We start from the raw sequence: 27,172 nt of genomic DNA, 5'->3' as shown, positions 1-27,172 counted from the left end.
ACATTCCCCTACAAGTGTGATATAGTGGTAGCTAAAAGTGAATAATTAGGTTGCCACTGTGTGCCGTGTGGGACTACATTCCCCTACAAGTGTGATATAGTGGTAGCTAAAAGTGAATAATCTGGCTGCCACTGTGTGCCACGTGTGGAACTACATTACCCTACAAGTGTGATGCAGTGGTAGCTAAAAGTGAATAGTTTGGCTGCCACTGTATTATATCTATTTGTCTACTTCTAATGTGTTTATGTGGTATTAAGTATTTCATGCTTAATGTTTTACATTTACAATCTGTGTAAATTACATGAAATAAATTAATTTAAAAAATTTAATAAACATACAATAAATCAATATTTCTGCAAAACCATTTACTGTAACTGATTTGGCTGAATGGGCTACTTAGCTAATTTGATTACAAATTGTGCTTAAAATAATTATATTGAAAAGTTTTTTAGTCGAGGATTGCCCGAAATGTTTCGTTTCAAATATAATAATACTTGTGTCTGTGACACACGGAAGTTTTGTTATTAAAATTATATCTCAACAGAAAACATCTAAAGGACTTTGCCCTTTGTATTTGTATTTCATATCATTTTGAAACTATCTCCATGAGAATAAAACTCTTAACAACGGGAGGCAGATTTCATTTTAACAATTTAAAAAGGTTTCGATCTAATTTAGATACAACCTTAAGAGGAAAGTATACCACGTGATCATCCATACAAAAAGATTTTTTAGTATGTTATTGACACATTGAAAAACTAGGTTCCAAAACCAATCAATAGGTGTAAATCTTATTTTCAAGCGTGACTTATTAATTTAGAATATATTATACTGAAGCGATCGACATCAAAATCAAATTTGTTAAGATTTAGTTAATGGAAAACGTTTTCTCCCGGACTGGAATTTCATAAAAAAGTACCCTTATTGCGCTAGGAACGCAAATCTATTCATCCCTCTAAGTGATATAATTCTGATGTCACCTCACAATGTAAGTTTAAATTGGCCTTCGTATCAAATTATAAAAACAGAATCAGCATCCTGAACTCTGCGAGCATATTCAGATGTTTTCAAAAGTGAAATCCCTGTGGTTATTGTTTGAAAACATTTAATGACGTTACATTTCAAGTTGCGGCAGCCGTTGCAAATTGATAATGCATAAAGTTTGTGGTTAGGCGGTGGGATACAATGCATTTTGCATCAAGTAAATTAAAATAAAGCTACGTTTTCGAGTATTTGTTTAGTAGCCAGTGTTTTTTTAGTTCTGTGGTGATTGAAAAGGGTACTTTAATATACTTTAATGTACATTTAGGACCTGTTTCACAATGTCTAAGTAAAGTCCCGGATAAGCTACTTGCCACTTACTAATAAAGTCATCGTTAGCGTTTCACAATCTTTAACTAAGCTTAACTGGTAGATAAAGTGCTAAGTTTTGCAGGAAGTTTTATCTGGCAGTTCATTTATTTGTTAATTAGCTATCCCATACTTTAATTGGACATTGTGAAACAGGCCCTAAATAAAGAAAAAATAAGTGTTTAATAATAACCAAATTTACAATATCAATATGCAGAATGGAGAGGATTACTATAGCTACTCGTACCTTAAATCTAAAATAGGCCCTTGAGACATTGTACCAAGGATGCTGGCGGCGTTTCCTCGTTGTATCGCAATACTGATACCTTATGCGAGGAAGCCCCCAGCTCTTCGTACGTCATCCAGACACTTCGCAATTTCTGCAAAAAACTTAAGCGCGCTGGGACCACATGGATCTACAGTTTCAGTTTCAGGTATAATAATTTACCTTTTAGATAATAAACAGGTCATTTTAATGTTCATACTTTTTGAAATATCTCAACCGTATTAAGATTATTTACATCATATACCAATGACAAAATCTTCCTTGCAGCGTGTTTTTTCCTTATCTTAGTTTAGTTTACTGGACATTACCCGCAAATCGACAACCATTGCGCCTATTTTGCGTGAAAAACGGGATAGCGCTATTCTAACCCTTTCTTATCTTATTAGCTGCTTTCTTATTGAATCAATGTTAAAAAAATATATTTGTAGATTTTCGAACAAATATAAGCATTGAAATCATTTGAAAATAGCTCAATATGAATATATTGCATAGTTCAATGTTTTACACGTACAAAATTTGAGCTAAGCTCAAATATCTACTCTGTGATATTATTTATTAAATAATGCAACAGTTCTCTTGTAAATATTGTGTTACTTTAATCCTCTGTGTCTCAGATAGTTTCTCAAAGAAGATGCAAAGGGCGTAGCAACAAGACATAATACGATATAGGCTGAGGTGAAACGACGGTAATTTTACCTGATCAAGTCTGATCGAGAAAAGCTTCTTGTGAAACTAAACACCAACCTGGCAAGTTATTGCCAGGTTATTAGTTTTAATTTAGTTTTTTGCACCTCCTAATTAGTTCAATTAAAAGTTTGACGACCGGTTTGGCCTAGTGGGTAGTGACCCTGCCTACGAAGCTGATGGTCCCGGGTTCAAATCCTGGTAAGGGCATTTATTCGTGTGATGAGCATGGATATTTGTTCCTGAGTCATGGGTGTTTTCTATTTATTTAAGTATTTATAAATATTTATATATTATATATATCGTTGTCTAAGTACCCTCAACACAAGCCTTATTGAGCTTACTGTGGGACTTAGTCAATTTGTGTAATAATGTCCTATAATATTTATTTATTTATTTATTATTATTATTTATTTCTCCGCTACCTAAAGGTTGTCTCGAAGAGATCGCTCTGTAGCGATAAGGCCGCCTGTTGTTTACCTCTATCTTCATGTATTATATGGGTTTCCATGTACATTTGTTCTGAGGTTGTGCAATAAAGAGGATTTGTATTGTATTGTTATTGAAAATTTTGAAATATAAATATATACATATGAACTTAATAAAGTGCCTAATAAGACACAAAATTAAAACCCCCTTCACATAACAGGCGTTGAACGCATCGTGCGCAGCGTTTAAACAGAAACGGGCGATGACAATAATATATAATTGTTTTCAAATTTGAGTTACTAGAGATCATATCATTCACGAAGACGAGTGCCTTGAATCGTAATGTGATGTTATTAAAAGTCAGACTTGACAAATCGCGTCATCGTGGATTACATGATATATACCTTCGTTATAAATACCTACCGTTGCTGGACCTTTTTGATTCTCTGAGATAATTTAAATTAATAAAATCATCCCCCAAATTCAGTTATTTTAAATATTTTATGCAATCGCAATATGTGATTGTATGAAACTACATATTTAAAACACCTATGTGATTACCAGGTGACGTTGTATTTTAAAATAACAGAAAAAATTGTACTTATTAAGGTATAATTACCACCGCCACCTCTCGGTCTATCACACGTGAGTTGCACCCGGCGACCCGGTTGTGCACTGGACTGATCACCGCCTATATTTAGCTATTTAAACACGCAGTCTGACCCAAGCTTATAAATTTAAGATCAATCGAGGCGCCATTTTGTTGAGAGAATGTTAGGGGAGTCAGGTTCATTCATATACATGGTATATACAGGATGGGCGCCCTGACAAAACATTTTATATTACCCTAGGTCTTAAAAACAAAACTTTCGTGAGACACAAACATATTAAATATATTGAAAAAAAACGGGTCTCTTACGTATTTCAATATATTTAATATTACCCTAGGTCCTTTAAGCAATTTATTTTAGTTTAGAGATTTGCTGGAACATAATATATTTGTTTATCGTACACATTACCTTAGTTCGTGCCACCACGCCACCGACAATTGCAATTGAGAGCGAGCTCTGTTTGACATTTGATTCATGATAAATAATGATTTGGTTAAAAGAAACCATGAATGATAGTTTTAAGCAAGGCTCTGTACTGGTTTAAAAAAACTGCGGTAAATACCGGTTTATTTCGGTTTTATTCCGAACATTCATAAGACCGCGATTGTTTTAGGAACTTTATTGGACCGATCCGGTAAACCGGTTTATTCAATGACCGACGAGACGGTCGGCCGACTTGGTGATGTGCCGCGGAAAGAAAGACACCGACATAAGAAGAAACTGGTTTTTATTTATCTAAACCGGTTAAACTGACAAAAAATACTATGAAAATTATCTCCTAAAAACCGGTTTTAAAATGACGGTTTTACAAACGAAGCCAAAAAGGTTTGGAAATTTAACCGGTTTCCGTTTGGCCTTGGTTTCAAGTTTGAACATGAACCTAAATACTAATTTGTTTCCATGTTAATTAGTTTTTGAGTTTTTAGGTGTGAAGTTTCGTTGTTATTCATTGTCAATTCTGCGATATTTTCACATTTCTAAAGTTAGCGATGCAGAAATCGTATCGTAGCGAATGAAAATATGAAGTCCAATTGATATTCCTAACGCTAAAGGCGAGTCAAATTCTTAAACAAACGACTATATGTATATCTACTTAGTCGACTATATATCTAATTATCCAAGAAACGTTGCCATTTACCGTCTACCGCTGTCGAAGTGGACAAAACGTTATAAATGCTATAAAACGGTATAAATCTAGACAAGTGTCATTTATATCATTTAACTTATCCACTTATCAACTATGTTTAAGTTAAAAATGTAGACAAATGATATATTATGCAACGACCGCTTTATGCAGTAAATCGTCAGTTTTATCATCATTTGTACAATCATATCATTTATAAAGTCGACCATTATAGCCCTCCAGCCGCGGTATCATGGTCTCGTTTTTATCACTTGTCATGTTATGCGTCACTTTCGCACATACATACTTGTTAGAACGTGACAGGCATGGTGACAAATGACAAAAAGCCGACCATCTTAGCCCTACAGTAGTGCTAAGATGGTCGGCTCTTTATCATTTGTCAGCATGCCTGTCACGTTTTAACAAGTATGTACGTGCGAAAGTGACGGGCATAGTGACAGGTGATAAAAATGCGACCATGATACCGTTGCAGTAGGGCGAATATGGTTGGCTCTTTATCATTTGTCACCATGCCTGTCACGTTCTAACAAGTATGTAAGAGCCAACCATCTTAGTCCTACAGTATTGGATATGCGCCTGACCGTCGAACTGACCTGGCGGCTCTATGGAAGCTATTATAAGAAAGGAAAAAGTAGGCAGGAAGACCGACGGAAATTTGATGTGTATACCGATATTACGTGCGCATTAGATACTCCAACGATTTCCGTAATATGGCGTTATCACCTCAGTGCTGGATGCCTAGCCAAGGTGACAAGCGCTTGTCCCTAAATAATACCTCAACCTAACCCCACCTAATAAATCCTACAACAAATAAAATATTCAATCTAATCGTAAACAACCCCACCTTTAGATTACCCTTAAAATTTACCCCAACAATTATTTGGCCATGTTAAATCTGGCCATCTTAAACGTGTCTTAATCATTCTTCGAATCGGGCCGTGACTCTATCACCTTTCCATAATAATGCGAAAGTAACAGTTGCGTTTCGTTCGCTCACAGACCAACCCCTAGGCGGTTTTCTGTGCGTTCGCTACAGAGCGTAAACGATTGGCATGTTGTCTAGACACCCTGATATCAAGGTCACAGTTCTACAACTTTGGCTGATGATAGAGACTCGTCTATCGTACGCAATGAAAGCACTCGACCAAACGGCAAGGCGGCAAAATAAGAAAACAGTTTTCAATTCGCACAGAAGTGGATTTTATTTGCCGAAATGCACTCGAGTGTTTGTAGTGGATAGAAGCTTGGAATCGATTTTCAGTGCGCACTTCAATTTTTGTAAATAAATATCGGGTAGAAAAAAATCAAGTTTGATACATTTTGTGCTACTAGGCTTCAATAAATAATAAATAAATAATAAATATTATAGGACATTATTACACAAATTGACTAAGTCCCACACAGTAAGCTCAATGAGGCTTGTGTTGAGGGTACTTAGACAACGATATATATAATATATAAATATTTATAAATACTTAAATAAATAGAAAACACCCATGGCTCAGGAACAAATATCCATGCTCATCACACGAATAAATGCCCTTACCAGGATTTGAACCCGGGACCATCAGCTTCGTAGGCAGGGTCACAACCAACTAGGCCAAACCGGTCGTCAAATAAAACAATAAAATTGCTAAAATTTTATTGAGGTAGCGATTTTTCCGGCGTAGGTATTATGCTGACTAAAGTAGCCATTCGGGTGGCAACGACAGTTGCATTCTTGACGTGGGCGCTGTATCTGTCAATTTTCTTGATAAACTGAGTTACGGGTTCTCCTCTTGCTACTCGTAAAATTGGGAGGTCTTTAACACGAAACACTGCGGGTTAGGCAAATAATTATAGATTAATCTGTATTTTTTTTACAAACCACTCGTTGATTACATTTATGAGTTGTCACGATCCATGGGGCTGTTTTGAACATCAAAACTCGGAAAACGCTAATTGTAATTGTAATAATATTCTAGAGTTAAAGACAACACATTAATAAAATATATTCCCTAGTCCACAGTTACATACGTTTTTAGTACTATATTTAATTTAAATTTTATTGTAAAAGTCCGAAGCTTTTGATTGACGTAACTGGTGACCAAAGAGCTGGCGGCTTCCTCGCACAACGTATCAGCATTGCGATTCAACGAGGAAATGCCGCTAGAATTCTTGGTATAATGCTTGAAGGGCCTGAGCAATATTTTATATAAATCCTCTGTATATATCCATATATATATTGGTATATTGTTATTGTAAATAAAATGTGAAATTTGACAAAACAGGTTCGAATAGCGGACTTAACGGCTTAGGCATTTTCTACCAGCCAACCATTTGTGCTAAACAGAAACAGTTTAGTGCAGGAGAGTAGACAGTCAAATCTATTATGATAATAAACTTACTTAAATAGACATTTTAAATATAACTACAACAAACATATAGTACATCCAATCAGTGGAAATCTACACACGTATTTTTTCCGAATAAGTGAATTCGAGGTCTAGTCTTATTGTCCAATGTTCTAAGTAACTAATTAATTTAATTACAGTGATTGGACAAGTCTAGAGGTGAGAGAAAACGTTTCTAAGATATGTCTGAGAATTTCATTCTGTTTTAGTTGCATTTTAAAGTTTTGTATTTCAAGAAATAAAGGATAGTCATAAGGTATTTTATTTAATTTTATAAATATTTGTTGTTTTAAGTAAAGAACAATCGATATATTTAAACACTAGCTGTGCCCGCGGCTCCGCCCGCGTGGAATTCGGTCTGTATCAGTAAATAACCGGCTCATTCACCGCTAATTTCTCTGCCTCTCCCCTCGAGGTGGAACTTGATGTAAAGTTGACAAATGGATACGCTAGAGGACTGTAGTCCAGATAAAATATTTTACAATAAGGTACCACTTAATAAAACTACACTCCAAAATCAATTGCTTTTTTTTTCAAATTCGCCCTTATTCAAATTTTTGACGTGATTTAAACGAAACGATGTATATCGCACAATACAGTTCCACTTTTGTATTTTTTTTACGTCCTTGACTGTACCTATCCAAATCATGTCCATGTCGGTGCTCCAGACCAATCAGTCTAAGCATGAAAAGGTAAGAAATATACACATAGAATCCATACTTCCGAACACTTTCGAATTTAGGTGTAATACCTATTAGAAGTAGGATTAGAGGAAAGGAGAATAGATATCAAAAACTTGAGGCCGAGTATTTACATTTTGTTTACAGTTATGTTTATGTATGCACAACTAAATGTATACATATAATTATATCTACAGTTACATACTAATAAGTAGGTATGTAATAGTATAGTACATAACATTGACATTTTACAATATTTATTTGTACACCACATTGCGAGTCTCCCCGGCGGGCATTAGCACGAATAGCTCCGCCACGTAGAGCTGCCCGTGCGAGAAGCAGCCCGTGCGCAGGTCCACGCCGGCGGCGCGCAGCGTCTGCCTCTGCGACTTGTTGATGTTCATGGCGAAGCAGACGCTCACGGAGAACTGTAGGCGCTTGAAGTGGAACGGGAAATTACTCAGGATGAGGGGGATGCGCGGGATGAACACGACTTCTGCGGCGCCGCACCCCGTCAGGATCTGTGCCTCAATGAGGTTTCGCTGCAGCTGCACTACTTTTAGGTGGGTTCCGTTGCATAAATTCGGAGGCGACAAATTCTGAAGAAGCATGATTGGAACTCCAACTTTCAGGGTTAATGTGTGTGCTGGGAGGAAGCACTCAATGAGCTAAGGAACTAAGGAACTCTACCGGGTATGTTATGACATTGCCTTCATCCAAGACAGTGTAAATGGAATTATAATATACTGCATGTTCACCTTCGATTTCCGCCTGCTCATTTTTCTGCGTGAGCATGGACCGTTCCTCTATGGGCGTGAGTATGGATCTCTCACAAACCCAAGAATGGCTCAGGTCTCCGTACACGCTCCGAATGAGGTTTTTAACGGATGGAACGATCCTGCATAACGTCTCTGGTAGTTGTGGCTACGCCTAAAATCACGATCTTCGCTATATTTTCGTAACCTCAATGCGTTGCGAGACTTTCGTGAAAGGTTCGCTTTTTTTCGGGAAGGCATTTAGGAGAGAGAGAGAAGCGATACGTATGAATATGGATACGATAAAATTACGATTAGGTATAATTCATGACGGAGAAAAATTTTTTTTTTAATAATTATGCAATTATACGCGTTGATTTTGCCACTACTTAACTATGTAAGTAAACTCATTTTTAACCGACTTGAAGATTTCAAAAGTAGGAGGTTATCAATTCGGTGTGTATTTTTTAAAAATGTTTGTTACTCCACAACTCTGTCATTTCTGAACCGATTTTCTATATATATACAGATTGGTCCCGTTTTTATCAAAACTCAGTTACATAACACAATAAACATAAGGAATCGAGGGAACTCTTCAAATGTGAAATGCATACATATAATGATTTTTGTATTTTCTTTAACAAATCTAGCATTTACATTTAAAAAAGTGACATTTGATGAAGTGGAACTGCTGATGATGATCAGAATGGAACTCTTCAACGATACATAGTACACGTTTGGCGATTTGTCCTCTTCGCTGTGTTTGTTAAGTAAATTTGATTTTCAAGACAAATTTTTGTCAAGTTCGAGTTCTGACGATGAGGAATCGAGGGAACTCTTCAAATGTGAAAGGCATACATATAGTGATTTTTGTATTTTGATCAACAAATCAAGTATTTACATTTGTAGAAGTGACATTTTATGAAGTGGAACTGTTCATGATGAACAGAACGGAACTCTTCAACGATGCATAGTTCACGTTTGGCAATTTGTTCTCTTTGCATGTTTGTCAAGCAGTTAGGTTTTCAAGGCAAATTTTTATATTTCTATCCTATTTAGTTTTTTTAATAATTATCTGGTGCTTTATTTCATGCATGGTGTGAAATAATTTATCTTAAATAAAGTCGAATACCCTATTGCGGGTATCTTACCAGTCAACCATAGGACAAATCTGAAATGTCAAGGTGGGTGCAGTGACAAAAAAAAAAACATGTTACCCCCTTTTCTACATGATTAGGCGTAGGCAGCTGTCTTTTTAATTTAATTGTATGAAATCAAAAATCAACAATAATCGTTCTTTCACCGGTCTCCCTCATTGATGTCGGTTTTTTTTTTCTTAAAAATTATTAGTTTACTTGATTACCTACTAAATGTTTACTCAATTCCCCAAAAGATGGCACTGTGCGATGTATGGCAATTAATTTACTGTCGTTTAATTTCATTGTATTATTACATCAACACAATTGAAATTGAATTGATATCCGTACCCCCCTCTTCTAACTTTAGAGTTAATTTGGCAAAATCCTTCCTCGGTGGCTTAATTTCAGCATCATATCTGTTAGTTTAGCAGGGTACTCGATACTCTTAGAACATATTTGTTGTAAAAGTGTGCACCTCCTTCCTAAGTAGCGCCATAAGATTCAGGTGCAAACTTAACTCAATCGAGTGTAGTGACTAACCCCCCTTCTAGGGGTTGAATTTTTATAGCCTATAACCTGGCCGGGGATTTTCTCGACTGATTAGTAAAGTTTGCATCAACATCCGTTCAGCCGTTTTCACGTGATGCGAGGTTAAATAAACAGACAAACAGATAAACAGACAAACAGACAAAAATTCTAAAAACTGTTGAAACGTGTTCTGTTATCGATTCTTAGTATCCCCAGCCTACTTTTTTTCGAATATCTTCCATGTACAGACTTTCGACCCCCTTCAGCTTTATTATATGTATAGATAGGTTGATTCGTCTTTATTTTGTTTATTATACATGGCAGATATTAGTTTACACAAACGAATTTAGTAGGATATCGTGGGACCACGCTAAATGTGACATTCGGATGTCAACTGCAGCTGCATTGCTGTTGTGGCGTAGTTGTTGCCGCTGCTGTCGCTGTAGGTATCAATTTTCTGAATAACATGAGTGGCGGAATGAACGTCAGAAATCGCGGCAGACGTCGTTACACGACGTCGCAACGTGACACGACGTCGCATCGTCCACGATCGTGTAATTATGTGTTGGCCCTAACGCGGTAGCGAACATCATTGATTTTATCAAGGATATTGACAGATGCAGTGACGGCAACAACGGCGCCTTAACAGTAATTAAATGGTCTATTGTCGTGCGTCGTCCTTTCGTTATCTGTCGTGAACTGAAATCTTTTTTGTCTTGTCGTGTCATATCGAATTTGAATTTAAAATCGGTCGTTCCAAATATGGTTGTCATTCAGCCAGTCAGTCACTCGATCTATGGCATATCACCATAGATCAAGTTAGAAGCCCCGACTGTAATGCAGCTGCAGTTAGCATTTGAATGTTACCTTAAGTTCTCATACCATGTGTTACGACAAGTACCTATGGCGCTCATAGGACATAATAATTATACTGTATGCTGCAAAGTTAGTTCCATTCCAACTTAGGGTTCCTCGAAAGACGTATAGGTACGATTTTTTTAAAAATCGGTGGGCAAAGCGCATGTCCTTTGGAATTGCAGCCGTCATAAATCATAATCATAACCATAAAATCTTTATTTGCAAGAACACGGTTTAAAGGCCTTAAAAATAAACATAAGTTTCACGTGCTCAACCTTCATGCAGGTGTGCAAAATATCCATAGGCTACGATGGCTGCTAACCATACGCTGGCAGCGGCTTGGCTGCTTATCAGACGGACTAAATGCTTGTTTGCCACCGACGTGGTTAAAAAAAAACTAAACTAAACCTTTAAAGGATTTTCTAATTTTCAATATTTGAATATTCCATAACAAATACCTACATTATATTATGTATGTACATCGCTTCACGAAAATATACGGGGTGCAATTCTTATGCAAGACTACACAAATACTAGTTTAATCGTCGTTCCATAAACTTGGGAAGCAAACCTACCTATTGTGCATTTTCTCATCTTGCATATGGATGAGACAGTTAACTTGTCTCTTTGACCCAGTTTCCAAACGGTATTTCCCGTAAGAAGCATTCGGGAGTTAGGACATTTAGCGATTGGTGGTACGGTAGGCAAATACAGGAGATACATGAGCTGATTCATTATGCATATTGGCAGGTACCGAATGCTAGTGCAGTGTTGTACACAGTTGGCTTGACTTCTACCAAACAATACGCTGTTTCGTATAAGGTGCATTGGGGTAACATCGAACTCGGGATAACATCGAACTCGGGATATTTTAAACTACTAAATTAGGAACACTTTCTACTGTTGAAACAATAAGCTTGGTAAGCGTTGCTTTAGCGTAAGTGTTGCTGAAGTATGAAGTGCTTCTGGTTTTTTTTATACTACATCAGTGGCAGACAACCGGCAGGAAGTCATCACTACATATGAGCAATTGCGCAGAGTCTAGTAATGTAAAATCAAAGACTTTTGTTTACTTTGCTTATGCACATTCATTACTACGGCATGGAATAATATCATGAGGAAACATTCCAGCAGTAATACAACTGTTTATACTTCAAAAAAGTTATTTACGAGAGTTATTTAACCCTCTAGTGCATCCAAATAAAATTATTTGTTTAAATTTGAACTAGAATAGCTGTCAATAGAGTTGAATAAATTGCCGTATATGGCTTCAAGTAATATATCACAATGTTATAAAGGGCAAACTGAACAAAAACTAAAGTTCAGACGCTGAGAGGTACATACAATCGGGGCCGCTTTGTTTTGCCATCTAAATCAAAATGTCATGCAGCTGCTTTAAACTCCTAACGTGCTAACAAATATTGTTGATATAGCCAGTGTAACTGACTTAAAATAATATTTAACAAAGTAAGCTTTACTATGACGAACAGAGTAAACTAAACAAAAACTGACTAACAAGACAGTTCAGACGCTGAGAGCTACATACAATCAGGGATGCTTTGTGATGCAAGAGCCTAATGAAGTTCCAAGCTCGAACGTTCGTGGAGCATGTTAGGATACATCTTGAAGCAGCTTAAGTTGCAAGAAAATGGCATCTTACTTAATAAAGTATTATGTGACATTAACACGTCTCAATATATTTAGTAAAATGACAGATTACTTTTCAACGCACTTTATAGTGTGTATTTTTAATATAACCGCAAACTTAAACTAAATGTAGGTTTTAGTGTTATAAAATGATTTTGAAAGATTTTTTCAATTTAGTTTTAACTTCTTCTTCTTCACGTACCATCTCCGTTCATTACTTACCAGTAGTTTTAAGTTTTAACTACTAGAGCAGTACCCCTAGTGTAAATAAATTCGATTTCGAAACGTGACGTACGCGTTTGCGTTTAGTCTCATTTTGTATTGGATTTAGAAAGAGCGCGCCAAGCGGGACGTTTTGGAAACTCAAAATCCTATACAAAATGAGAGTTAACGCAAACGCGTTCGTCACGTTATGATGTCGATCAAAGTTACACTAGAGGTACTGGATTAATTTTAGATTTGTTTTTCGTACATCATTCATAGTTACTTGTGACAATTTTACTGTGACGTCACGTCATTAAATGCGACGTTGAATTAAAACAAAGTAGTGCTACATTGCTTGCTGAATTATTTTATGTGGAAAAATAAAAGTCATCTGTTTTTTATAAAACCTATGAAAGTATAAATTTGCCAGAGTCATTCATCTACCGACGTTTAGAATTAAATTTAAAAATTCTGAAATTCATATCACTAATTTTTAGTAGAAAACTGCGACTTTTTAAAATCGGTCGGTCCTTTTCCAAAGAGTGAAAACACACAAACGCTCTCAAGAAATTTCTCTCTTTGTCTCTCTTATTCTCTCTTTGTTCTTTGTCACCATTGAACTATTATTGTAAAGAACCGTTGTAGAAAACCAGTATTTTGCACCATGAGTCGTAGTTTTGACAAAAAACACAACAAACCATAGAAGCGGAGCGTGAATCTCGCGACCTAAACGCGTAAGTGCCATGAATTTCACGGCGCTTAAGACGTTTTGGGTCGCGCGGTACAGGTTGCGATTGCGAGCTTCTATATAGAAATAATAACTCAATGTTTGTCAGAGAGACAATAACTTGAGATATCAAAGAAATCCAAATAAAAAAGGGAAATTATCATATTTTGTTTGGAGGGTACCAATTTAACCAACGGTTTTTGAAATTGGTTAATTAATAGGTAACGAATGTGTTGGCAGTTTTTTCTCTCTAATTAAGTATAAATAATTGAGTCTCTTCACATCAAGTAATTAAGTAGAACCGCTTTGTTTCAGTTCAGACAGTCTCCACATCAATTAATTTAGAGAACCAACGCCTTAGAGACATTAACCCAGATAACCCTGAAACTATTTACAGTCACAGATTTTTATAATAATTTAGTATGGTGTTATTTACTGTTCTTAAGTTACGGGAAAAATCATGAAAAAAAAACAAAGTCAACTGGGAAATCCGGAAAATGGGTGGTGTTATAACACCTGGTAGGAATATGCACTACTATAGAAAGTACTGGAAGGAAGGATAAAGGGTTGGCATAAGAAAAATAAAATATAACGTTTATTATTATACGTATAATCATAATCAGTATAAACAACAGTTTATATACTCACACCGCAGTATGATACGTCAAAAAACAAGTTTTGGGATGTATATAAATCACACATTTCTTAAACATAAAATTAGTTCTTTTTTTGCAGACTTTGCATGTCAGTTAAACGTCTTTGTATTGAACGATATGGTCCAGTCTATCAAATCGAGACGTTCCCCTGTGAGTAGTGGCAGTGGGACAAGGTCCACGCTTATCATTTTTTTTATAGGTCTCTAATAAGCCCCTTGCAACAACTCTTCTGAGAGAGAGATAATCGTATTCCCCTCCATTCCGTCTGTATAGTTGCCAGGCATTATGTGTGGCCATATCTAAAGAGTGACAAATGAGTGGAAAGTACCACTTTTTACCACGAATAGATGTCCGATAAAGTCCTATATTTTGGTCTGATCTATCCACACCTCCCATGTTATCATTATATTTTTTTATAATGGCAGGCTGATCGATTTGGTTGAAGGGATTGCAGAGCATCGGCGAATTGTAGAATTACGCTCCCACCTAAACCAAACTGTTTGTAATCTGAAGGTACCACGGCAGATTTCCCTTGATATGGATCAAACCATAACACATATCCCAGTCTGGTAGCACATTCATAAAAGCTTCGTAATATTACATAGGTAATTGTAAATATTTAGGGGTTTGATCATATCTCCACTGAGGATATTCTTTTGGACAATGCCGAGTTTCGTTGTCGATTTTCCAGCTGCAGGGAGATCGGTGACGTTGGTTTCTTGTGTGACCTGCTCGCTGCATCTGCGTTTAGCTAAGTGAGACAATGATGTATTATCTTCCTAATCTGAAGAAGACTCACTGTAAATGACCTCAGCTTATAAGCTCTCAGCTGCGACCCGGAAGGTTGTGCAAATTCACAATGTTTTCGTCTCCCGAATCCTCGTCAGTTATATTTACAATGGCAATATCTGGGGGGAAAATAGCGATAACACTTAGTAAATGTGTGTCATCGTCGGCTTTCTCCAACTCTTCTCTTATTTAAGCTTCAATGGTTTTCTTGGCCGTAACCTAAAATGTCATACAAAAATATGTTAGATATACTACCAGGTGTTATAACACCTCTGCTATTTGACCAATAAAAAAATACTACAGTATGTCATTACAAAAGTCAAAATATTACTATATAAATAGCTAATAGTCATATGATAAATAATACATACCAAAAATACAACAATATACAAAGATTTGTTAAAAACACCTTACCTTTTACCAGACATATTGAATCTAATTAAAACTGCTGCTATAAAACACAATTTATGCTTCAAAGTAAGTATATGTGTTTACTACGTCTGCACACAATTTAACTTTAGTAAGCACTGAATCAGACAACCGCAGAATTACTTTAAAAATATCATCTTTTAAATTCAAAACTTGAGGGTACTTTTTAATCAATTTGAGCGGTGTTATAACACCTAGTCGGGCTAAGTGGGTTAATACCGTTGCCCATACAGTCCACATAATCTAGCTTAGGCCTCTATTCTAGTGCAACTAATTCAATAAAATTTTAATCTACCTTTTTGCGTCACTGGGGTCCTTCTTGAAGCATTTTAGATACTATTCGTTAAACTTCTAAGATTTATATTATATTCTATAAAATGTCAACGATCTATTTTTCTGCAAATTTTGTCTTACAAAGAAACTTAGGGGGCCCACCGATTACCAGTTCGCCGGACGATATTGGCCTGTCAGTTATTCGGAAATGTCAGATTTTACGAAGAACTGACACGCCCATATCGTCCGGCGAACCGGTAACTGGTAATCAGTGGGCTCTTTACACTTGGTCGACAACCTACATACGAAAGGAAACCATAATCGTATATGTCATGTCATCACTGCTCAATTAATTTTTGTGGCTGTATTTTCACCGACTTTTAAAAACCTATTTACCTTTCCTTGTTAATAAAATTCGCGTTGCGTCTTAGAATAAACTTAAAAGTATGCTATAAATCAAAATACAAGTTATTTTTAAAAGTCGCTGAATAAATGCTGGTCAGTTTGAGGAGTGTTACAGGCCACACCCGGTAGATAGACGAAGTTGTCATTCTATTTTTGAATTCAAAAACGGACTATATGACTGACATTACCTATCTGACACATATCACTGAATGTAATCCCTTCTCCTACGTAATGATATACTAGTGCGCTCGTGAACTGAAGCTACAAAGTCCAATTTTACTAACATAAATAAAATTCTCTCACTGGATTTCCAATCAGCTCTAACATTTTGAGAATAGGGGTAAGCCTCTAGTTGCCGAGTTGATTGAATGGATGTTGTCTAATAAATTTGGTTTGGTCAATATACCTGGCGGGTATTGCTTGTCCTAGATATGTAGTGTCCAATTTAGGCGACCTAGAAATGCTTGAATGCCAAACTGTCTCGTATATTTACCTAAGTATAAACTATGTGGTAAATTCTAATTGCTCTAGCTTCATTTCATGCTCTAGCATGTATTTACACTATTTACTTGGTATATAATGTCAAGAACAGCTTGTACAGTCAAAGTATTGAATATCGACACGAATAAAGTGCCAAAAATATGTATCCACGACCTTATTGCCCATACATTAAAGTAGTGTGTACGTATTTTTGGCACTTTGTCCGTGTCGATATTAAATACCTTGACTGTATCTAGCTTTTGCTTATTCTTTAGTATAAGATGTTATTTAAAATTTTAACACGATTTCTTATCTCTAAATCAAGAGGACTACCACCAACACAAATGACATAACAATATAAGCATAGACCAATTAGATAAAATATATGTAGATAAAAATTAAAGCTATCCGTAATTAAGTAGAATGTTCAATCCATCACTCATTCTATCAAAGGAATCGTGTTGCCTCCCTTTCACACTTACGTACGAATTTACAAGTGCAATAGAGAGACAACATGTCGAACGCTATTCGCGGTAGGCCCTCTGTAGGTAGTACTGCTGCTGCATTGAAAAAAAGAGAGAACGAAAGAAAGAAACATGCCTTATTGCCACAAAAATCAAGTATAAAAAATAACCTGCCGCAAATGTCAAAACCCGTGAATGCACTGCAGCAGAAAAGCTGGTCCCAACGTATACTCTGAATCCGAACGGTACCTGTAACGTTGTAACAGTAATGCTGTCGCTATCCAAAAAATGTCGACTTTAGATGAACATCGGGCTAAATGGAACACTTGTATGGACTCATGTTACCCTCTTGTCCGGTCAAAATTAACCTAGAACCAACCACGACCCGATTCGAAGAATGAGATACGATAACGATAAGTTCTGGTTTAGATAAGTTCTCATTTAGATATCGTTTGTATGTCGTATAAAGAAGCAGCTCGATTCGGGCAACCAATGTCACTTTGACGTTAGAAATATCGTAGATAGATCTTATTGGGATCACAGCGAAATCGAAATCGTTTCGTTATCTATATTTTAATGATCTTTCCAAGATCTTAAACGTGTCTTAATCATTCTTAGAATCGGGCCGCCATTCTCGCCGGCATAAGCTACATAGCTAACATCAATAACGGACATTCAACAATCTCAATAGATAGGGCGATGGCACGCAAACATCCATAGTAAGTTTAAGCTGTAAAGCCTGCATCTATTCATTGTTAGCATAACAGTAGGGCAGTTTCAGCTTTGGAAATTCGATAGAGTATCACTGGGGTTATCGTTGAGATTCAAGATGGCGAAGACGTCTCGAGAATATTTTTAATATTTTTTTGTGTTTGTGACTGAGTTATTCATGTAGATCAAAGTGTCATCATCATCATACTGTCCTGGCCGGTTTCGACCACGGCGACTGTTGTAGTACTGATTAACGAGAGCGACGTTCGTGAGCTCTCAGGTGGCTGACATAACCGATTTTAACAGCAAATGTACGGCCACATTCACTGCAGGACAGCACCCCTCCAACAAAATTGTAATTGATAACCGCAGGTGGTCGGGCCTTTAACTCATCACGATTCGCATCGAGTTCCACTCGCCTCTGCTCTTCGAAGGCTTGCACGTTAGTCCTCACTGTATGCCTCCACTTCAGCCGATCTTGTGCCAAAGTGCGATGGTTCAATGTCACATCTTTATAGCGCAAAAGTTGGCCGCCCTGTTTCCGCTTGCCATTTTGCAGCTCAGAATAAAAGATGTGCTTAGCCACTCTGTCATTGGACATACGGGAGACATGACCACACCATCGCAGCTGTCGCCGCATCAGATAGGCTTCAATGCCGTTGACATTAGCACGGCGTAGAACTTCCATATTCCTGACACGATCCGACCACGAGATGTTCATTATGTCACGCAGGCATTTCAGGTGAAACCTATTCAATGTGCGAATGTGCTTTCGGTAGAGGCACCAAGTTTCAGAGGCATACAGGAGATTGGGCAGGACTATTGCCATATACACAGAGACCTTGGTTTGAAGCTTAATGTCGTGTGAACGGAACACCTTGACGCGAAATCAAGAGAAAAAGTGTAAATTGTTTAAAGTGTAATATCGAGCTTATTATGCAGTGAACTATCGTGGAAGTGTGCAGCTAATGAAAAAGTTGAAAAAACTAATCTTGAAACGCGTTTAACCATGTTTTAATCAACATCCGGCAATCCATCGTGGCTTTTACACAGTGGCTTACGTGAGCGAATAACTCGCGATGCGACGCGGCGCGGCGCGGCGGCCCAACGGCATTCGCGTTCACAACGAGATCGCCCACGTAGGACACTTCCATAGGTATCAAAGGGTTGAATTCACCCGCGCCGTGCCGCGCCGCATTCGCTCACGTAAGCCGACACCTAAGTAAAGTCCAGCTATCCCTTTACTTAAAGCAACTACCGAACAACGTCATGCTTTACGAGCACATTTAAAACTTACAACTTAACTTGACATTAGCAAAATCATCATAGACTTAATGGAAGCCATATTTTAAAAGAATAAGAAGAGTATCACTTACCTAAGTGTAATATTTTTATGAAGTACTCTGAACATTGAACAACAAAAATATCTATTACCCATTAATTCGCTATTTATGAAAACTGGACTCAATGCGGCATTTGCTTGCTTCCCGAAACCCGTGCTCATCCCAATACTTCGCGCCTATTGAATTTGCTTTTGCGCTAGCGGGTCGTATCAGCAAAACGGGTTTTACCGTCTAAAAAAACAAGAATGAATCGAAAAATCATAACTACAGAACTGAAGTGTGTGTTTAGACTAATCAGTTCTAATTGCATTTACAATTAAGGGGCTCCCCGCGGCTTTCATCGATTTTTGACTAGTTTTGAGTCGTTACTCCTACATTTGCACTATAGATAGAATAAGAAGACAAACGGATATTAGTTCTTCAATCTTCTAAGTATCTCCATTTCCGGATTTTGAAAGAAATGAACACTTATATTTTTTATATATTTTTAAACATTTTCTAAAAAAACACTTTTTTCGTTACTAGATTGCTGTGAAGGATTTCACATACGAAATCTACACATTTTGGTTCGTCTTTTACATCTCTAAAAACTGGTCAAAGATTTTAATTTTAAACTAATTAACACAAAAGTTATGGCCCGTAAACCATTTTTTTGGCCTAACATTGTTCAAATTTGATGCCAAATGTCTCTAAGTCAATGAACTTTGAAGTTAATATTGTATACTATATTACTTACAGCCGTTGCTGTTAATATGATAGGCTACAAAAAACATTAGAAAACTAAGGCAATCAGATCGAAGATCATTGGCGTTACGGACCCCCTTAAACTGTTTGTTTAAAAAGGGGCATCTTTAATACGAATTTCTCTGATATAAAAGCTAACTAATTGTGTAACGGCAAGTACAGAAATGAAGTCGATGCCATGAATAAACAGTACACCAAACAGTACTTAAATGAATTTTGAAATTGCAAGATACTTGTCGCCTTAAGTTCATACTTTACTGTGTATGACTTGAAATGCCGTTTAATGTTTCTTATAACATTGAAGAACTAATATTCCTCTGACTGTAAGCACTAACTTTTCTATCCAGTTTGTGAAATGTCCGACAGAGTGAAGTTTTTTTTTTTTTTTATAACGATAGGCAAGCGTTTGACCACGATCTCACCTGATGGTAAGTGATGATGCAGTCTACGGTGGAGCACGCTTACCTATGAGATACCTATTTACCCTAGCCTTGAAGAGACCCAGATTGTACTCATGCGGAAACACAGACTCGGGCAGGGCATTCCACTCCTTGGCAGTTCGCATAAGAAATGTTGAAGCAAAACGCTTCGTGCGTATTTGTGGAATACCTACCATGAAGCGGTGCCGGAGTGCCGATTGTCTGGTAGTCCGATGGTGAATGAATGATGGTGTCTGAAAGAAGTTCCATTCAAACTGTCGGATGTTCAACTTCTTACGGTCGCTTGAGACTCTCAATGCATCGGTTCCGCATGTACCTATATGCATTTACATTTATATATAATGGGACCGGCAAGAAACTCGGCGTGTCACATCTTTTCGAAACATTACATCTTATAACTAAAATGCATTAAAAATACAATTTAAACTAAAATGGAATTTAAAAAATGGCAGAAAGAAGCGGCAGAGAGCGACAGGCGTAAATAGACACTCATCAGTAAGATACATAGTATGTTTCAAATGTTACCTATAACTTTGGGATGGGTTCAAATCCTGGGGACTTTATTGGTGTGATGAGCACGGACATTTGTTCCTGAGTCATGGGTGTTTTCTATGTATTTAAGTATTTATAAATGTTTATTTATTGTATATATCGTTGTCTAAGTACCCTCAACATAAGCCTTATTGAGCTTACTGTGGGTCGTAGTCAATTTGTGTAAGAATGTCCAATTATAATTATTTATATATTTATTCTTTGTCATTTTCTGACTGCGATAAGTATTTGAAAAATTATTTATGGTAAAAGCTTTTATCGCTGACTGTAGGACAGGCAACTAATACTCATCGAGATAATTCTAAAAACCCCAAACACAATTAGCTGTGGCTACCTCCTGTCTCCATCATCAGATCAGCGCGATGGTACCATAATATTGCATTGTCATCCGACTTACATTATATATGCAAATTTTCAGCTTCATTGGAAACCAGGAAGTGGGCTAATTTAACTTGCAAGGTTTGATTACAGACCGACAGACAACGGAAGCAAATTTTTTGACGCTTATTTTTTTTTTATTGGGCATGTTATCAAAGTTAGCCAAAATACACAAAAGCCAAAAAAAATTCTCGTCAGAAAAGCTTTTTTCAATTTTTTACTTTAATATACCCTTAAACGGATCCCCACTATTTTTGCTACACCCTGTATTGGTGGGGTTTAGCATGGATTAAGGTGGGGAAATGAATATAATACAAAACAGCTCTTGTATTTTGTTGTAAATCTATCCACGTTCCAAAGATTTGTCTTATGTTGTCGCGAAACTCTCAAGTTTAAACGCTAATGTAAATTTTACAATTTCAATTTCCGTTTTGTAAAGTTAAGGATATGTTTTATTTACGTGACTGTGACAAGGTATTTACGTTTAAATGATTGATATTTAAGCTTTATCTCAATGGTGGTAAAGTTATTTTTATCGTAACTTCTGGTAATAATTACGGATATTGTTAAACAAATTGGTTTTTACTGAAGGGGTGACCGAAGAGCTGTCGGCTTCCTCGCACAACGGATCAGTATTGCGATACAACGAGGAAATGCCGCCAGCACCCTTGGTACAATGCCTCAAGGGCCTATTTTAGATATAAGCTAGTTATAGTAATCATCTGTATATATCCATTATGTATATTGTTATTGTAAATAAAGTAGATTGTACATTTACTGAAACATTGTTTAAAATTAAACTACAATTTTATAGAATGGAAAGATGTGTTCCTATCTGGTTTTCAGAATACAAAATTGATAAATCTTTTTTTTTATTTGACTAGTTTAGGCTCTTGTCCAATTAGCGGTGACGAATCCCCTAGCGTTCGACTATTTTCTCACGCAACGTAGATACCGTTACGTAACATTAACGAAATAAATAACACACTACTTCGTGTTTTTAATTTCGTTACTGATTTTATTGATTATTGTTATTGCCAATTAATTTATATTTGTTTAAATAATGACAAATTTAAGGATAAAATGTAACCTAAAATGAAAACTACCTTCAAAACTAAAATTAATATTAAAAACAAAACAAAAACTAAACTAAACCTATGGGGCCTAAATTATATGTACAAATATCTCCTATGCCGCTGCCATTTGGTAATGTGCCCACAAGACTGGCCGCGTTTCCTCGCTGGATTGCAATTCCAATGCGCTGAGCGAGGAACGAGCCAGCCCTGTGGTCGCCAGTGGAGCGGATCAGAAGATAAAATGCCACAGAGTTAGGACTTTCTGAATAAAGTTTTAGTTTTGAGGGGATAACCTGCACCAGCTTATTTTGAAACGTGCTGGCGGTACGTCGGGATAAATCTGAATGTTTGGTACATTGAGGAGGATTGGTTAGGTCGGTGAAGTGCGTCATACAACTTTCCATAATATTTTTGCTAGCCAGGATTTGAACACTTTTTTTTGTAATATAAATAAACTTTCCACATCTGTGCTATGCCCCCATAGAATGACACCATAGGTAAATTAAGCCAACGGAATGGTTAACAAATAAATTAACTGCCAGATGAAAAAAGGTATTTATCTACCAGTTAAGCTTATTTAATTTTGAAGAATGTGAAACGCCAACGATGACTTTATTCTTCAGAAAAGTCACAAGTAGCTTATTCAGGACTTTACTTGGACATTGTGACACAGGCCCTTACTCTGCTATATTTAAATATCGATAAAAATGACTACTTATTCAAATTATCAAGGACTTAATTGATTTAAGTATATACAGCTTCTTACTACGTTGCATTGTTTGAAATTCATTTAGGAACCTAGTTTTCTTGAATACGACCTGCTTTTGTTATGGTAAATCGATTGCTTATTGAGTTATAACAACGACCTGAACTGGATTTGCTATTTAAATAGACCTACAATTAGATTACCATATTGGATAATGAATAAAATCTAGAACTTTTAGTATACACGGTGCTCACGAGGAACCCGAAAGATTTGGACAGTGTATTACTGATCACATTTAGAGACTAAAATGTCATATTAACTTTTCTGGATTTCGCCTAGTTTCAGAGTTAATACCAATGTAAAAAAAAACATTTTCTTATCGTAACTTAGTGCAAAACGCCTTTTTGATCGCGATGATGCCATTATGGGGCGTAGTCTAAATATCCTTATTGATAGATGTCAAAAAGTGACAAGTAACCTTTGCAAGAACTAGTTTTTACAAAAAAAAAACGTAAAAAAATATTTTCAGTGGCAGTTTTACCATAACATTAACTTTTTATGTACAAATACGTTCAACATTTGAAAAAAAAAAAAACAAAAAAAATTTTTTTTCGGCGATATTTACTGAAACTCATATAACATTTTTTCCTTCTTTTGGCCTCAGAAGTCCGTGGTTAAAATCTTTCGGGTTCCTAGTGAGCACCGTGTATAGTCCGCCTGTTGTTACCTACTCACTTATGTCCTTTTTTTTGTTTGTAACATGTATTTTTCTTTGTAGTGCACAATAAAGTATTTTTATTATTATTATTATATAATTTCCTATAGAGTGCTTTTCCGAGTTTTTTTTTTTTCTTTAAACCTAGGATAAAACGATACTGTGTGTAGAACTGGAATATATGAAACTTATGTACGCGCATAAACCTCGTCAAACCAATAATAAACTAGCTACAGAGCAGTACGGTTGTTTGCTTTCTGACCCCGCGACATTTCATCTGGTGACGAGGATGGGAAACTTGAGTACACTTGATGAGATATTTCTATAGTACAGTCAGCTGCAGAGAAAAGGTCCCTGCATAGAAGTTTGTATACAAAGGTACTAAGCGAATAGTATTGCTGACCTTACAATTTAGTAGGTAATAATATTTCGCGTTTTTCGCGAATGAATTTATTTACCTTTAAGTTCTTTTAATTCACGATACAAACGTAAATATTACGGCCCAATTCGAACTTAAAGATACGTCAAACATTTGCTAAAAATACGATATGGATTCAATGTCAGTGTCAAAAGTGACGTTTCTTCGAACAAAAACGTCACCTCGGACACTGACATATCTAATCCATATCGTATCTTTAGGTAATTTTTGACGTATCTTAAAATTCGAATCGGGCTCTTATATAGCATTAGGTACTCGATTAGGTAAGTCGATGAGCAATTTTTCAAATGAATAATTCAGGCTCAGCTTAAAATATGTTACAAAATAGAGCCATACATTACACTGACGTTCACTTTGAACAAGGCCTACAGTAGCTTCCTACTAACAATATTCCTTATTACTTCGTCTTCGTCTTCGTAAAATTATTTTAAAAGCATTTACTCAGTCAATGAAACGTGTATAAACCCACTAGCTTCTGCCCGCGGCTTCGTCTGCCTGGGATGATGATGATAATTGATAAACAGTACCCATATGTATTCTGTAGCATTCGTTTATGAGACTGCTTGCTTAACAGTCCAGACCAGACGCGATTTATTTATTCAGTACATCTCCAGATTTAATGTGTAATGTGTGTGTAACCATAGAGACTGTACATCTCTATTGTATTGTAGTAATTATTTATTTTAAGATTATTATAATGTAATGTTTACCCAGGTATTGGCTGTTGTATTTATAAATGTTGTTACCGTAAACTGGGGCTATTTAAGAACCATGAGGCTATTTGGTTTAAAAAAATTATAAGTTTTGAGTCCCTATATATTTTTTCGTCGCAATGGTGGAAACGTAAATCTTGGTCTGGCAACCCTAAATCTAATGCGGAGTTGCTCAGTGGTCGCCGCGACGCCGAGCAGGTCACACGCGCGCGTAAAACAATTCGAAGGTGAGTTAGTGAATTTTTTACGAAATTTTAGACCGTCCTACTTTTGTTCAGATTTTGTTTGTATGTGGAGTAAGCTTATTTTTACTGTACGTATCTTAAAGTACATATCCTTGAGGGTTTTTTAAGCGATGTTAGATAATTTTAGCCGTTTATTTTGACATAGAAATTGATGTTTTTTTGCGATGGGGCTATTTGAGACAGTTTTTGGGGTTATTTGGTTCCTAGTACCAAATATCCCTCTATACACATTTCTGTATAAAAGTAGGCTGACCATCTTTATTTCTTTTCAACAGGACGATGGTGCGAAGGTATAAAAGAACGTATCGTAATTGTCGTAAGGGAAAAAGTTTTTTACCTTACACGGTATATACTCAAGATGATTTGGAAAGAGCTATGGCGGACGTGGTATCTGGCATGTCGTTGAGAGAATCTGCGGAGAAACATAAAATACCGAAGAGTACGCTTTCGCGAAAATGTAGGGGCTTGAACAATACGCAAGATAAAGCAGGGCACCCAACTCTTTTCACACCCGAAGAGGAGCGGGCCTTCAAGGTTCGCCGAGCCGGTTATAGTTGAAACTTTTGATTATATTCAGAGTTAATTACGATATAAGCCGTTTCATAGTTCCTAATAGTTAAGTGGTTGTAACTATTATTTTAGAAGTTTTTTTTTTTTTTGTGACTTTTTAATATTTGTCAATTACTTATGGTTATTGTTTATTTTGATAAACGTGTTTTTAGTTATTATTTTGCAATTATTTTGTTACGAAAGTAATTGAATAAAATTTGATTCTGGAGTAAAAAGTTTGTGATTTTTTTTTGTCTCACCTTTTTATGTATTTATGGTCACACTGCTTTTAATACCTTAAGGAGTTCATCCTTTAGTGTCTTAAATAGCGCCTGTAAGGTTTTAAACCCCACAAGCTTCAAAATTTACTTAAAACCAATACACAACCTGTCGATTTCCATAAAGCCCCAACCACGAGGTTATTTGGGACACCTCTTTAAAAAATCATAACTCGGTCTGTGCCAACAAATCAGACATGTGTTGTATTATAAAAGGATGCAACAGTGTGCGTTTTATCCACTAAAAATATAACAAGTACCATAAAGATATAAAATAGGGGAGTTATTAATGTTTTTGTTAAAAAATCGTACCAAATAGCACCCTTTTACGGTATGTATTTTTCATGTCACTATATGATGTTACTATAAATGTTGTATTGACTTGTAAAAGAGCCCTTGAGGCCTACTTGCAGAATAAATTTTTGAATTTTGAATCATATCTTTCCCCGGACGTCAAATTACCTCCATACTAATGTTGAACAAAAAGTAATTGAATTACAAAGGAACAATAACTTTTAGCAAATTGTAATTCCAATTATTTATAAAAAGGTTATTGCACCTTTGTATTTGCAAAATGTTATTGATGATTCGATTACTAATTACATGTTCTGATTAAAAAATTTAGTTAATTGCTTTATTCAATTACAAATTACCCACTTTTAATTAATATAACATTTTTGATCATGTTTCATAACAATATGAATGAGCTTGAAATGTGACGAACCTAACAATGTGTGACTTTACACATTGAAAATTAAAATTGTGAGTTTCTTTTGCAAGATTTTGAACGAGTGGAACTCAAAAATTAAATAAAGTTTTAGGCCTAAAAAATACCTTTCCTTTAGCTCCATGTATGAAAAGTTCAATCATTAAAATTATAGATTGTAATGCCATTGGGTAACGCTATTCATTTACCTACGCATGCATGCTGTATGTTTTCCTTTATAAACTCTAAGTAAAATTGCTCATATTTGTAGGTATATAAAAAAAAATTGAGTAATTTAATTACCAACTAACGTAATTATAGTTACAATATATGTACCTACATACTTAGTTATTTCAATTATATGTAATTACATGAATTATTTCATTTACATTAATTCAGTGAATAATTGAATAACAGAAGTAATTCATTACACTCAACACTGCTTGATACTAAATTTCATCTAAATCGGTCCAGCGGTTTAAGCGTGAAGAGGTAACAGCCAGACAGAGAGAAAAACTTTCACATTCTTAATATTATATTTATATTAGGGATTAAAAAGCTTTAGCATCTGTCAAGTTTCCCATTAAGTATTATGTTTTCAAACGACATAATGAATAGAAATGTGCGTAGTAAACAGGTCTGAATA

The sequence above is a fragment of the Cydia pomonella genome, chromosome 21, assembly GCF_033807575.1.
Source record: "Cydia pomonella isolate Wapato2018A chromosome 21, ilCydPomo1, whole genome shotgun sequence".
Taxonomy (NCBI): domain Eukaryota; kingdom Metazoa; phylum Arthropoda; class Insecta; order Lepidoptera; family Tortricidae; genus Cydia; species Cydia pomonella.
Note: the sequence above shows the minus strand (reverse complement) of the source record.